Raw genomic sequence first — 14,822 nt, forward strand, 5'->3', positions numbered from 1 at the left:
ATCTCACCCACTCTCTCATTTGCTCTCTTTTTACATTGCTTCACCACTCTCTTAACTTCTCTCTTTTTCTCCATATACTCTTCCCTCCTTGCATCACTTCTACTTTGTAAAAACTTCTCATATGCTAACTTTTTCTCCCTTACTACTCTCTTTACATCATCATTCCACCAATCGCTCCTCTTCCCTCCTGCACCCACTTTCCTGTAACCACAAACTTCTGCTGAACACTCTAACACTACATTTTTAAACCTACCCCATACCTCTTCGACCCCATTGCCTATGCTCTCATTAGCCCATCTATCCTCCAATAGCTGTTTATATCTTACCCTAACTGCCTCCTCTTTTAGTTTATAAACCTTCACCTCTCTCTTCCCTGATGCTTCTATTCTCCTTGTATCCCATCTACCTTTTACTCTCAGTGTAGCTACAACTAGAAAGTGATCTGATATATCTGTGGCCCCTCTATAAACATGTACATCCTGAAGTCTACTCAACAGTCTTTTATCTACCAATACATAATCCAACAAACTACTGTCATTTCGCCCTACATCATATCGTGTATACTTATTTATCCTTTTTTTCTTAAAATATGTATTACCTATAACTAAACCCCTTTCTATACAAAGTTCAATCAAAGGGCTCCCATTATCATTTACACCTGGCACCCCAAACTTACCTACCACACCCTCTCTAAAAGTTTCTCCTACTTTAGCATTCAAGTCCCCTACCACAATTACTCTCTCACTTGGTTCAAAGGCTCCTATACATTCACTTAACATCTCCCAAAATCTCTCTCTCTCCTCTGCATTCCTCTCTTCTCCAGGTGCATACACGCTTATTATGACCCACTTCTCGCATCCAACCTTTACTTTAATCCACATAATTCTTGAATTTACACATTCATATTCTCTTTTCTCCTTCCATAACTGATCATTTAACATTACTGCTACCCCTTCCTTTGCTCTAACTCTCTCAGATACTCCAGATTTAATCCCATTTATTTCCCCCCACTGAAACTCTCCTACCCCCTTCAGCTTTGTTTCGCTTAGGGCCAGGACATCCAACTTCTTTTCATTCATAACATCAGCAATCATCTGTTTCTTGTCATCCGCACTACATCCACGCACATTTAAGCAACCCAGTTTTATAAAGTTTTTCTTCTTCTCTTTTTTAGTAATTGTATACAGGAGAAGGGGTTACTAGCCCATTGCTCCCGGCATTTTAGTCGCCTCATACGACACGCATGGCTTACGGAGGAAAGATTCTTTTCCACTTCCCCATGGACAATAGAAGAAATAAAAAAGAACAAGAGCTATTTAGAAAAAGGAGAAAAACCTAGATGTATGTATATATATATATATGCATGTGCGTGTCTGTGAAGTGTGACCAAAGTGTAAGTAGGAGTAGCAAGATATCCCTGTTATCTTAGCGTGTTTATGAGACAGAAAAAGAAACCAGCAATCCTACCATCATGCAAAACAGTTACAGGTTTTTGTTTCACAGTCATCTGGCAGGACGGTAGTACTTCCCTGGGTGGTTGCTGTCTACCAACCGACTACCTATAATATTTATATATATATTTATATATATATTTATATATATATATATATATATATATTTATATATATATTTATATATATATATATATATATATATATATTTATACATGTATATATATATATATATATATATATATATATATATATATATATATATATATATATATATATATATATATATATATATATATATATATATATATATAATATATATATATATATATATATATATATATATATATATATATATATATATATATATATATATATATATATATATATATATATGAATGTATATATATACATATGTATATATATATATATATATATATATATATATATATATATATATATATATATATATATATATATATATATATATATATATATATATATATATATTAAACAAAGACAGTGAAATATATTTTTTTCGTTAGGTTCAGAATAATTTTGGCGAAATTATTGCATACACAAATTTTCACTTGTCCTATATGGCAAGTTCGCAAGTTCTGCCTATTCGGCACGACATATATATATATATATATATATATATATATATATATATATATATATATATATATATATATATATATATATATATATATATAAAATGTACCGAATAGGTAAAACTTGCTATTTTGGCTTAAATAGCAATGCTCTTCTTGCCTAAAAAGACAAGCCAAAATTTGTCTATGCAGTAATTTCGTAAAAATCATTCTGAACCTAACGAAACAAAATGTATTTCATTGTGTTTGTTTATTTTGAAATTATTGTAAACTTATCTAAAATATATTTAGTTGGATTAGGCTAAATTAAATTGCGCTTGTTATCATAAGGTCAGGTAAGTTTTCTAAGGTTCTTTTTTGTACAAAATTATTAATTTTTGCATAACTTGAATGTTAAATATATATCTTTAAACATATAAGAGAAAATTTTAGAAAGTACTTAATTTTAAATGATTTCTTGCTAATTGACCAGTTTTACATGTTCGACACGACGTATATTGGTATGTAAAGTAAAAGGACACACGTGCAACTAATGTGACATTTCATTGTGGCAACGTTTCGCTCTCCAGGAGCTTTATCAAGCCATTACGGAGAGCGAAACGTTGCCACAATAAAATGTCACATTAGTTGCACTTGTGTCCTTTTACTTTACATATTGTCGGTAATTCTACCAACTTTATTGCAATATATAGGTATGTTGGAAAGGCAGAGAGGTGTATAACTGAAGAAGGAATAAGAACGTGAGGGAGAGAGGAACAAGAAGGGTAAGGGGAAAGAAATGAGGAAAGAGGGGGAAACAGACTAAAGAACTGGTTTATTTCCATAAACAGACAATAATCCAAGATAGTTTTGCGAGATGTGCGGAGTTTTATGATATATATACACTCGAAACTCATCAAAGGTAAGGTATGGTATGTGTGTGTATATTACACACACACACATGCCATATTATGTGTATGTTATACACACATGTTATGTGTGTGCGTATATATGGTATGTGTGTATATATGTGGTGTGTGTGTGTGTATTATACACACACATGCCATACCTTACGTTTGATGAGTTTCGAGTGTATATATATATATCATAAAACTCCGCACATCTAGCAAAACTATCTTGGATTATTGTCTGTTTAGGGAAATAAACTTTAGTTTGTTTTCACCCTCTTCCTTTCCTCATTTTTTCCCTAATCCTTCTTGTTCCTCTCTTCCTCACGTTGTTATTCCTTCTTCAGTAATACCCCTCTCTGCCTTTTCAACATACCTATAAACGGTTCCAGGAGTATTTGTACTCTCTTAAAGCTTCTTGGTTCCAGCAGCAGCAATAGCCTGGCTGATCAGGCAGGAAATTCTCTTTTTTTTTTTAAAGAAGCGTAGGACGGGCACTGCAGCAGCCGCTCAGCTGCTAGTGTATCATATACCATGAGAAACATAGCAGGAGCACTTCTACATTAGTTCTGACAATGTTTCTTATATTTTCTGGAACAAGGTTGTAGAGTGGTGGATGGCGGAAGTTTCCAGTTATAGAATATAATGCCTCTTTGTCTCCGTTCCAGAGAGAGCTTTCACATTGCTCCGAGGCTGACTCGCTTAAATACGATATATATATGTATTTTCTAGCTAGGATGTCACACCTTCCATGAAAGATGCCAGTCCAGCACTATATTGTGTAAGTGGGAACACAAGTTGTTCAAGAAGTACCATCATTAGTGTAGCATCCCTTGTTTTAAAATATTTCATATCCATGCTATCATTGAAGATCAGATGAATGGTTCAGAGAACCGACATGTTGATAAATTAGACACATGTACAACTCAAGAGTTGTACATGTGTCTAATTTATCAACATGTCGGTTCTCTGAACCATTCATCTACAAACCTGTCAGACACTGCAAACATAAGAACATAAGAAAGGAGGAACACTGCAGCAGGCCTGTTGGCCCATACTAGGCAGGTCCTTTACAATTCATCCCACTAACAAACATTTGACCAACCCAATTTTCAATGCTACCCAAGAAATAAGCTCTGATGTGCAAGTCCCACTCAAATCCAACCCATCCCACTCATGTATTTATCCAACCTAAATTTGAAACTACCCAAAGTCCTAGCCTCAATAACCCAACTAGGTAGACTGTTCCACTCATCTACTACCCTATTTCCAAACCAATACTTTCCTATGTCCTTTCTAAATCTAAACTTATCTAATTTAAATCCATTACTGCGGGTTCTCTCTTGGAGAGATATCCTTAAGACCTTGTTAATATCCTCTTTATTAATACCTATCTTCCACTTATACACTTCGATCAGGTCTCCCCTCATTCTTCGTCTAACAAGTGAATGTAACTTAAGAGTCTTCAATCTTTCTTCATATGGAAGATTTCTAATGCTATGTATTAATTTAGTCATCCTACGCTGAATGTTTTCTAACGAATTTATGTCCATTCTGTAATATGGAGACCAGAATTGAGCTGCATAATCTAGGTGAGGCCTTACTAATGATGTATAAAGCTGCAGTATGACCTCTGGACTTCTGTTGCTTACACTTCTTGATATAAATCCCAGTAATCTATTTGCCTTATTACGTACGCTTAGGCATTGCTGTCTTGGTTTAAGGTTGCTGCTTACCATAACCCCCAAGTCCTTTTCGCAATCTGTATGGCTAAGTTCTACATCATTTAACTTATAAGTGCTAGGGTTATGGGCACTCCCAAGCTTCAGAACCTTGCATTTATCTACATTGAACTGCATCTGCCACTTTTCTGACCAAGAGTAGAGTCTGTCTAAATCCTCCTGAAGTTCCCTAACATCTACGTTTGAATCAATTATCCTACCTATCTTCGTGTCATCGGCGAATTTGCTCATATCACTAGTAATTCCTTCATCAAGATCATTGATATATATTATAAACAACAACGGGCCCAAGACTGATCCCTGTGGAACGCCACTTGTTACTGATCCCCACTCGGATTTAACCCCATTTATGGACACTCTCTGCTTCCTGTCTGTGAGCCATGATTCGATCCACGAGAGCACTCTTCCCCCAATGCCATGAGCTGCTACTTTCTTCAACAGTCTTTGGTGCGGAACTCTATCAAATGCCTTACTAAAATCTAAGTAAATAATATCAAATTCTTTATCGTGGTCAACAGCCTCAAAAGCTTTACTGAAAAAAGTTAATAAATTAGTTAGACAAGACCGGCCTCTTGTGAATCCATGCTGAGTATCATTAATCAAGCTATGCTTATCGAGATGGCTTCTTATAATTTGAGCTATAATTGACTCTAGTAATTTGCCTACAATTGAGGTCAGGCTTATTGGGCGGTAATTTGACGGTAACGACTTGTCCCCTGTTTTAAAAATAGGAATTACATTAGCCATCTTCCACATATCAGACACTACACCTGTTTGAAGAGATAAATTAAAAATATTAGTTAATGGTTCACAGACTTCCATTTTGCATTCCTTTAGAACCCTTGAAAAAACCTCATCAGGACCCGGTGACTTATTTTGCTTCAGTCTGTCTATCTGCTTCTCAACCATTTCACTAGTGAACATCAAAATGGTATACAATACCGACAGGTTGTTAGGTAAGACACATATGCAACAGTTAGACAACTTTATTCCGAAACGTTTCGCCTACACAGTAGGCTTCCTCAGTCGAATACAGAAAGTAGGCAGGAACAGTAGAGATGTGAAGACGATGTAATCAGTCCATCACCCTTAAAGTCGTAGAATTTGAGGTTGTCAGTCCCTCGGCCTGGAGAAGTTCAGTTCCTGACTATGGAACTGAACTTCTCCAGGCCGAGGGACTGACAACCTCAAATTCTACGACTTTAAGGGTGATGGACTGATTACATCGTCTTCACATCTCTACTGTTCCTGCCTACTTTCTGTATTCGACTGAGGAAGCCTACTGTGTAGGCGAAACGTTTCGGAATAAAGTTGTCTAACTGTTGCATATGTGTCTTACCTAACATTTCACTAGTGACTATGATGTTACATAATTTATCTTCTTCTGGCCCACTATAAAAATTAATTACCGGAATATTATTAGTGTCTTCCTGTGTAAAAACCGAGAGGAAATAATTATTTAAAATCGAGCACATTTCATTCTCTTTGTCAGTAAGATGCCCATAGTTATTTTTAAGGGGACCTATCTTATCTCTGACTTTTGTTCTATATACCTGGAAAAAACTTTTTGGGTTAGTTTTAGAATCCCTAGCAACTTTAATTTCATAGTCCCTTTTAGCTTTTCTTATCCCCTTTTTAATGTCCCTCTTAATGTCAATATACTGATTCATAAGATGACCCTCGCCTCTTTTGATACGCCTATAAATTCCTTTCTTATGCCCTAGTAGATATTTCAGCCTATTATTCATCCATTTTGGGTCATTTCTATTTGATCTAATTTCTTTATAAGGGATAAATGTTCTTTGAGCAGCATGTATTGTGTTCAGAAAACTGTCATATTGATAGCTCTCTTCGTTACCCCAGTCAACAGATGATAAGTGTTCTCTAAGCCCTACTATCATACTTCCATTCAATTCTAAATGTAATTGATTTGTGGTCGCTAGCACCCAGTTCTTCTGAAACTTCTAAATTATTAACAAGGGATTCATTGTTTGCCAGAACTAAGTCAAGCAGGTTATTACCCCTTGTAGGTTCTGTCACAAACTGCTTCAGAAAACAATCCTGAACTACTTCTAAGAAGTCGTATGATTCTAAATTCCCAGTCAAGAAATTCCAATCAATATGACTAAAGTTAAAGTCTCCTAGAATTACTACATTATCGTGCCTTGTGGCCCTAACAATTTCCTCCCATAGTAGTCTTCCCTGGTCCCTATCTAAATTTGGGGGACGGTATATCACACCTAAAGTTAATTTTTCATGCCCCTCTGAAAATTCTATCCAAACAGACTCTGTATGTGTTACTTCAGACTTAATACCCGTTTTAATGCAACAGTTCAAGCGATCTCGGACATACAATGCCACCCCACCCCCCTTCCCGATACTTCTATCTACTTGGAACAATTTGAAACCCTGAATGTGACATTCTGCAGGCATGTCCCGACTTTTTGAATTAAACCACGTCTCAGTAATGGCAAATACATCTATGTTACCTGCACTAGCAACTAGTCTCAACTCGTCCATCTTATTCCTAGCACTGTGACTATTTGTGTAATATATACTTAAGGACCCTCCTTTCTCTTTACCATTCCTGCTCCTTTCTGTTATTCCACTAAACCTATTACTGTCCTTGTCAATTAGTGCCACTGGCTTTCCGATATCCACCTCATTTTGCCTATTACTAGTTCTCCTAGTACTCATATTACTACCCTGAGACTTCACAGTTTTACCGCAGAAACCCATACCACTAACTATTCCTAGTTTAAAGACCTAACAGCTCCCTCCACTGCGTTGGCCAGTGCTCCCACCCCACACCTAGATAAGTGAACCCCATCCCTGGCATACATGTCATTTCTGCCATAGAAGAGGTCCCAGTTGTCAATGAATGTTACCGCATTTTCCTTACAGTATTTGTCCAGCCAGCAATTGACACCAATTGCTCTGGACAACCATTCATTTCCAACTCCTCTCCTTGGCAAAATGCCACATATGACAGGTTTCCCACCCTTCCTCCTAATTATATCTATTGCTGACCTATACTTGCTAATCAGGTCCTCACTTCTACGTCTGCCAACATCGTTGCCTCCAGCACTGAGACAGATAATAGGATTGCTCCCATTACCTCTCATGATGTCATCCAGACGGCTAACAATATCCTTCATCCCTGCCCCAGGAAAACACACTCTCTGCCTCCTACTCCTGTCCTTCAAGCAGAATGCCCTATCCATGTACCTAATCTGGCTATCCCCAACAACAACAATGTTTTTACCTTCCTTTGCATCGTCCGTCGTGATGCTCCGAGTAGTCGACTCACATTCGCCAGGTAGCATTACACCACTTGTAGAATTCGTCAAGACGTTTTATCTCCAGTAATAACCTGCGCTCTGACCTCGTGGGGCTGACATATTTAAGGTATATTCCCGCGTACTGTTTTTAATTCTTGATGTTGAAAGTCTCTTAAATCAAGGAATTGCTGGTTGGATCTGCCCTCCCCTTCATTGAATCAAACCTCATTACTACTAATTTCCCAGGGGTCTCCTGTGAGTTTAACGCTTCCCCATATATATAAATATTTTTTTAGTTTTGTATTTACCTATAATATGTACGGGGGTGGAGGGGGGGTCTATCCTCTGTTCCTGACTCTCCACGTGTTACCATGTTTGACCTCTTCTCCCCAAGGAACAATTGTCTGTTGCCCAGGTAAAGTCTCGCTTAACCTGATACGTCCGCTGTAAACTGGAACAAATCTACCACCTTGATCAACCCTTCAAGAGCGGTGCCTTGATGTCATTAAGACGTTTTTGATCCAAAGAGTTGGAGTTATCCCCCCTCGTCCTTGGATTGAAAATGATTCTTCCCATTCCTCAGGCTGTGACCCCTAACGGTGTAGCGCTTCCCCTGTTAAAAATAAATATCGTGGGTCAAGTTCAGTGACCCTAGAGATGTGTTTATGTTGAAGGTTATTTAATAAACATGTTGATCCATCTGAAATGACCCAGTGTTGCCTCTTCTCACGGGGAAAGTAATTGTTGCGTGTATGTTGTATTATAGTGTCAGCCAGTTCACTCACCCCTTATATGACCTCATTTAACCCTCTGACTTGGAATATGTTTATAACTCACTCCCAACCTGGCCGCTGTATGTACGCGCCTATTTTTTGGTTGTAGAGGTCGAGTCTTAGCCCCTGGCCCCGCCTGTCAGCTTACCGCTAGCCAGATTCATTCCCTCTAGCCTCGTGGGCCCTATCGTTCATTCTCTCAAAACTGTGTATAGAGCATGCCTCCCATTTCTTCTTCCAGGGCACCATGAATCTGAAAAAAATACTTTGTAATATCCTTGTGGCTCATCTGTATCTTTAACTTCCTGTTTCCCCTCCTATCGAGCAGCTTATCCCTGTCTACTATATCAGTTTCCCTGAGTATTTTGTATGTTTCTGTCATATCTCCTGTTTTTTCTGTCTTCCAGTTATCGTTAGATTCAACTCTTGTTATCCTCTCTTTGTAGCTCTTACCCGTGAGTTCTGCATTTTCTCCAGTTTCATAACATACACAAATAACCCGCACATTGGAGACAGGAACTTACGACTAAGTTTCGGCCCAATTTGGACCATTTACGAAGCCACAGTGTGGCTTTGCAAAGGTTCAGTTCTCTCTCTCTGTCTCCTATGTGTGGGTTATTTGTGTATTGTTCCAGTCACGGGATTGTGCCTCTTTGTTTTCTTCTGACCGTTTGTTTTTCAACACTTCATAGATTTCCTTGTCAGTTCCCGTGAGCTCCTCTCCTTCAGTCGAATTACCTGGTCTTGTAGTGTTGTCTTACTTCTGATGTGGCTGTGAAGCAGTTTTGGTTCGGATTTGGCCTCTGCTACTGTGTCGTTCTGAAATTGATGCTCAGCCTCTCTCCTTACCCTTGCATGTTCATGACCAATATGTTATCTTTTCTCGTCTGTCCTTCGGTTTCTGTAGTTTTCCCCACGTTCTTATGCTTTTATTTCCCTTCCTGCGCCACTGATTGAGCCCAGGGTTCTCTGTTTTTGCCGAATATGAAGTTGTTCTCTGCCTGTCGCTAGGAACTCCATTATCTCATCCACTGACTTTGTTCTTTTTCTTTTATCATTTCATTCAGAAATTCTTTCATCCTTTCGAAGTTCCCCTTTTTAAAGACTGATTTTTTGAGGCCCTTCACCTGCCGTTCTTGTTCTTCCCTCTACGTTAATTTCACGAGGTACTTGAAGATCAGGACTGTGTGAGAGTGTGGGTGTTGTCACCCCGTCCAACCTCCCTCATGTGACCTGACACTTTTTGGGAGAGTGGTACGCCCCTGGTGCCTCCCTCGCGTGACCTGGTTTGTCCTATCATTCCGCAGGAGAGAAGGGCAGTCCCTGGTGCCTCCCTCATGTGACCTGACTTGACCTGCCATTCCCCAGGAGAGAGGAGCAGTCCCTGGTGCGTCCCTCATGTGACCTGGCACTCCGCAGGAGAGAGGGGCAGCCCCTGCCATGTACACGCCCCAGAGGGGCTGTTAACGCCCGGCGCTGATGACCCACCGCCCTCATAACCATCATAATTAGGGAGAAAATTACTCGCCCCGTGTTCTTGGCCCACTCGCAAGGTGTAATTAACACACGTTTTACTAGCTGCCAGAACGACTCTCCGGCCACCCGCTGCAGGAGCTGCTGCTCCGGTTGAACTGACAGCTGCGGGGTAGTCTCAGCTCGCTGCTGCTCTCTACTTCAGTATGGGCAAGTTTCTTTACACCCCTGCTGCCCCTACTCACATATAAGTAAAAATAGGTACTTGTGTGTCCAGCCCTATATGTTAGAAACACCAGTAGCTGCTGGAAGTTTTCAAATGTTGGGTAAAAGGTTTGTATTTAATGATATTCAAAGTCCCTTTTGTAATTACACCTACACGTTGAAGGCCATCGTGCATCTCTCATTACTTATTTTGGTATTTATTTTCCATTTATGACTTGTTCTCTTTCCTTCCATGTCAGTCATTTTATATGTACCACACTTTATTGATGTCTCGGTGTATTTGTACTCGCCTAATTGTGGTTGCAGGGGTCGAGACTCAGCTCCTGGCCCTGTGCGTGCGTGCGCGCGTGCGTGTCTTCTCTACTTTCGTATGAAAGCAAGGGTAATGGGATGAATCATATACATTGTCTAAGTTATTTATGTGAAAATACCTTAGAATATATGGTGGACTGCTCCGGTGTGAAATGTGTAAGCATGTATTAACAACAATGAATGGAGTTTATCTTCCTTCAAGATTGTTATTGCTTTCTGAATTTATTCTCAGAAACGTGGCGTTAGATTTCTTTTAATTAACCAAAATTGGGTACAATGACATTGTACTGTTACCCCACTGTATAAATTATAACAGTCACACAGTGGGAACAAAAGCTAGTTACGTTTTTGTCATATTCCATCACACGGGATGGGTTTCTAACATCAGGTAATGAAGGTGACGTAAGAACCTGCCAGCGGGAAGGAGGACGTAGAGGTGGATGGACAGGGTTCTTTCACTACCTGTTGAGATACTTCATGTTCCATCTTTCTTCCAACACTCATTTTCATCTCTGGTCCACCACTTCTGTTCCATTTCTGCTCCACAGCTTAATTTCATTTTCTGCTCAGTCACTATCTTTTATGTGATGTAATTATTTAGAAAACTTATTAGTGGGAGAATGAGACACTTGTGCAACATTTGGAAACCTTTATCGAGGAAACATTTCCACAATAAAGATACGCAAGTGTTGCACAAGTGTCTCATTCTTCCACTTCTATAACTTATTACAATGACAGTTTGTCCACTTCCGTCTACCATTTTGCATCATTGCCTTCTCCGTCTCTCTGTAATTATTGCGTTACATTTTTCCCCTCTTATGTGGAGGAGCTGAAGGTGAACACAGCATAAGAACACGCACTCATTACACGTACATGCATTAATTACATGTACGTGCATTCATTATACAAGCAACCACAACTGCGCGCACGTCAGTGTTGCACTCATTCATTACACACACACACACACACACACACACACACACACACACACACACACACACACACACACACATATGGAAGCATACGCACACGTATTACACGCAAGTATAACCACATGCAGGTATTACACGCACGCATGTAAGCATGTAGGCGCGCGATCAGCAGACTGGGATGAGGAAGGGGGGGGTGTTAAATACCAAGCCGCTGAAATGGGCAGCAGTAAACACTGAAAGACCAATATGAATCATTGTTTATCAGCTCAATAAACAAGATAGCTGAGGATCCAAATAAGCATTTTCACTGTCTCTTAAGGGATTACCAACAAATTCCTAGCCTTCAAGAGGAAATTCACCAAATTCCTCAAATCATTTCCTGATCAGTCGGGCTGTGGTGCATACATTCGGTTGCAGGCGGCGTCACTAACAGTTTGTCCAATCAGGAAGCATGGTCTGGAATCGGGTCGCACGGGGACAGTGGCTTTCGTAAGCAACTACAGGTAATTCACAGACAACTCTTCGACTAATGTCTGATACAAGACCAAATTCCCCAGAATTCAAGGACAGAAAGCATGCCCATTGCCAGCATACGGCAAAATATATTTATAAAGAGGTGCAAAATAGCACTAGCAAAAGCATTCGGTATTCTTAAGAGGAAAAAACTGAGATCTAAGGTGAATCCAAGAGGCCTTTAAAAAGTACACTTTATTTTCAGGAAATAGGTAGAGCGTCATCCTCCCTCTCAAAAAAAAAAAAATGCATCGGCAAAGTCTTTGAAATAATGGTGAGACGCCAAGTTACAATTTTTCTGGAACATAACTTACACAACCTAAGTCAATGTGAATTTAGACTAAGCGGAAAGTCATTCAGTAGGTTCATCATGGCAGTAATGTGTCATTTAGTAGGTGCATCATGGTAGTAATAAGTCATTCAGTAGATGCATAGTGTCAAGAAGTCATTCAATAGGTTCATCATGCAATAATTAGTTGCATACCTCTTCAAGGGGGCTCATTGGCATGGTGAAGAGGCTTTTGGTCCGAGGAATTAGATCTTTCGGTCTTCTTCCTCTGACCAAACCTAAGTACCCCCCAGTCCCCCCATCCTTCCCATCTCTCCTTTCCCCATCCCTATTCCCTCTCCTCCCTTTCTTACTTTTGGCCTTTGGGGTCCTCTCCTCAGGAATTCTAGCTCCTAGGTTGAGGAAGGGGTATCGTCCGTCCCATTCCATTGAGTGGAAGTCCCTGGGGGCGGTGTAGTTTACCATGGATTCTGGATCATCACGGTATGTCCCAATCCCTTCGAGGTCCCCCAGGGGAGGCTACCTGTCGGTCTGAGAGGTGGTTGGTAGCTGAAGGAGGTATGTCCTTGTGGTGGGTTTTCTACCTCTTCTTTTGTCCACCAAGGTGGCTTGATGGATGTGAGGTTGCTGTTCTGGATTGCTGGTTTACTGGCATGATAGGTAAGGTATGGTATGGGTTCCACGCCGTATCTACACTACTGGCCATACTGAGGTCCTCTTGGGCATGGGGGGATTTGTGGTCCCTTTCAGTCCTCCTAAGAACTTCCCTTCCACATCCCCCCCCTTTCAGCTTTTTTTTTCTTTTTCCATTTTTGGGGAAAAGCAAGAGACTGGTGGCCTAACCATGGAGTCCCAAGTCCTTGACACTTCTCCTCCCGGACCCTTCTGCTGCAGTGCACTTCCGATCCTGCCTTATCATTATTGGACCATTCTTTGGACCTTTCTAACACCCAGGTACCTTCTTCGGGTATCATTTTCTTGCCCGCCCTTGGTACCCAAGTTCCGCCGAACTCCTTTGAAACCCCTTTGATCCATCGATCCTCCACATGTCTTTGACCATGCTTCCTGTTCTCCCTTTTCAGTGTGACGATTCCCGCAAATCTCAGGACGGACTACCTCCGATCCCACACCTAAACGACCACAACCATTAACAGATGACACTGCTTCGTTACCTCTTGCTCTTCCCAGAAAAGACTAGTACCACACTCCCCTCATACACTACATTTCAAAGTACTCACTGAACTAAGTTTTTCACTCTGCAACCGACATCTCCCACTGTCTTTCTGATCATAGTATCAGCAAGGCACTCCTGCACTATGTTGGTCAAAATCTTTCATTTCATACTCGTAAGAGTGGTGCACGCATCGTCACTTCAAAATGCTGGCCAGGCTTACCTCCATAGACGACATTCCTGTCACGATTCGATAACACATTTCTCTCAATTCTTGCAGTGGTACCATAGTTCTGCCTCATACCATTGTTCAGCGTGATTTCCGGACATGTGATGCTGACATTCTGAAGCAACTTGAGGTGCCTACACGCAGAGATGCTTCCCCTGCATTGTAGCTTAGCTTTTGTCTGCCGAGAACTTCAACTTCCGTCCTCAGTTTATATTGCGGGATGCCATTGACAGGTCCAGGAGTTGATCCATACACCACAACAGTGTAGAAATTTCTTGTGCTTTGGCTACTCAGCGAAATACTGCGGGTCCATGGCTGGATGCCCAGTCTGTGGTGCTGCTGACCATACCAATATATCCTGCAACCTACCTCCCTCTTGCCTTAATTGTAATGAGGCTAACCCGACTTATTCATGCCATTGCCAAGTTTACTTTAAAAAAGTGAATAATCTGCTGTTGCAGAGAGATGGTTTCACTTAGGCCATGGCAATCTTTCATCTCTGCCTCCATGACGTTTCATATTCTAGAGTTACTAAGCGGCCTTCAACCTTGGTAGTACCTACTTCCACAATCTACTCTGTAGTCACAACTTCTATGGTCACCTATCTTACTTTTGCAGTCCTAGACTCCGACGTCTCTACCTCGTCACCTCAAACTGTCCTTGAGTCCTCATCATCTTGCTCGAATGTATATGTCTACAAGAGCTCCCCTTTGCCATCAAAGTCGTAACATTTTCTACTTCTCCAAAGTTTAAAATATCCTCAAGTTCAAATCTGCTTTAACCCCTCCTTCACTTATCCTTCCCAAACATTTTTTCTTCCTAGTCTCTCTCCCTAGTATTTTATCTCTTATTGTCTCAATTATGGGTGTGGGGGTTCGTCCTCTCCCTCATACAGTTCCATCCTCTCCTGTCCCCTCCCATGTTTCTTCC

Source organism: Cherax quadricarinatus, chromosome 1 (assembly GCF_038502225.1).
Source record: "Cherax quadricarinatus isolate ZL_2023a chromosome 1, ASM3850222v1, whole genome shotgun sequence".
Taxonomy (NCBI): Eukaryota; Metazoa; Arthropoda; class Malacostraca; order Decapoda; family Parastacidae; genus Cherax; species Cherax quadricarinatus.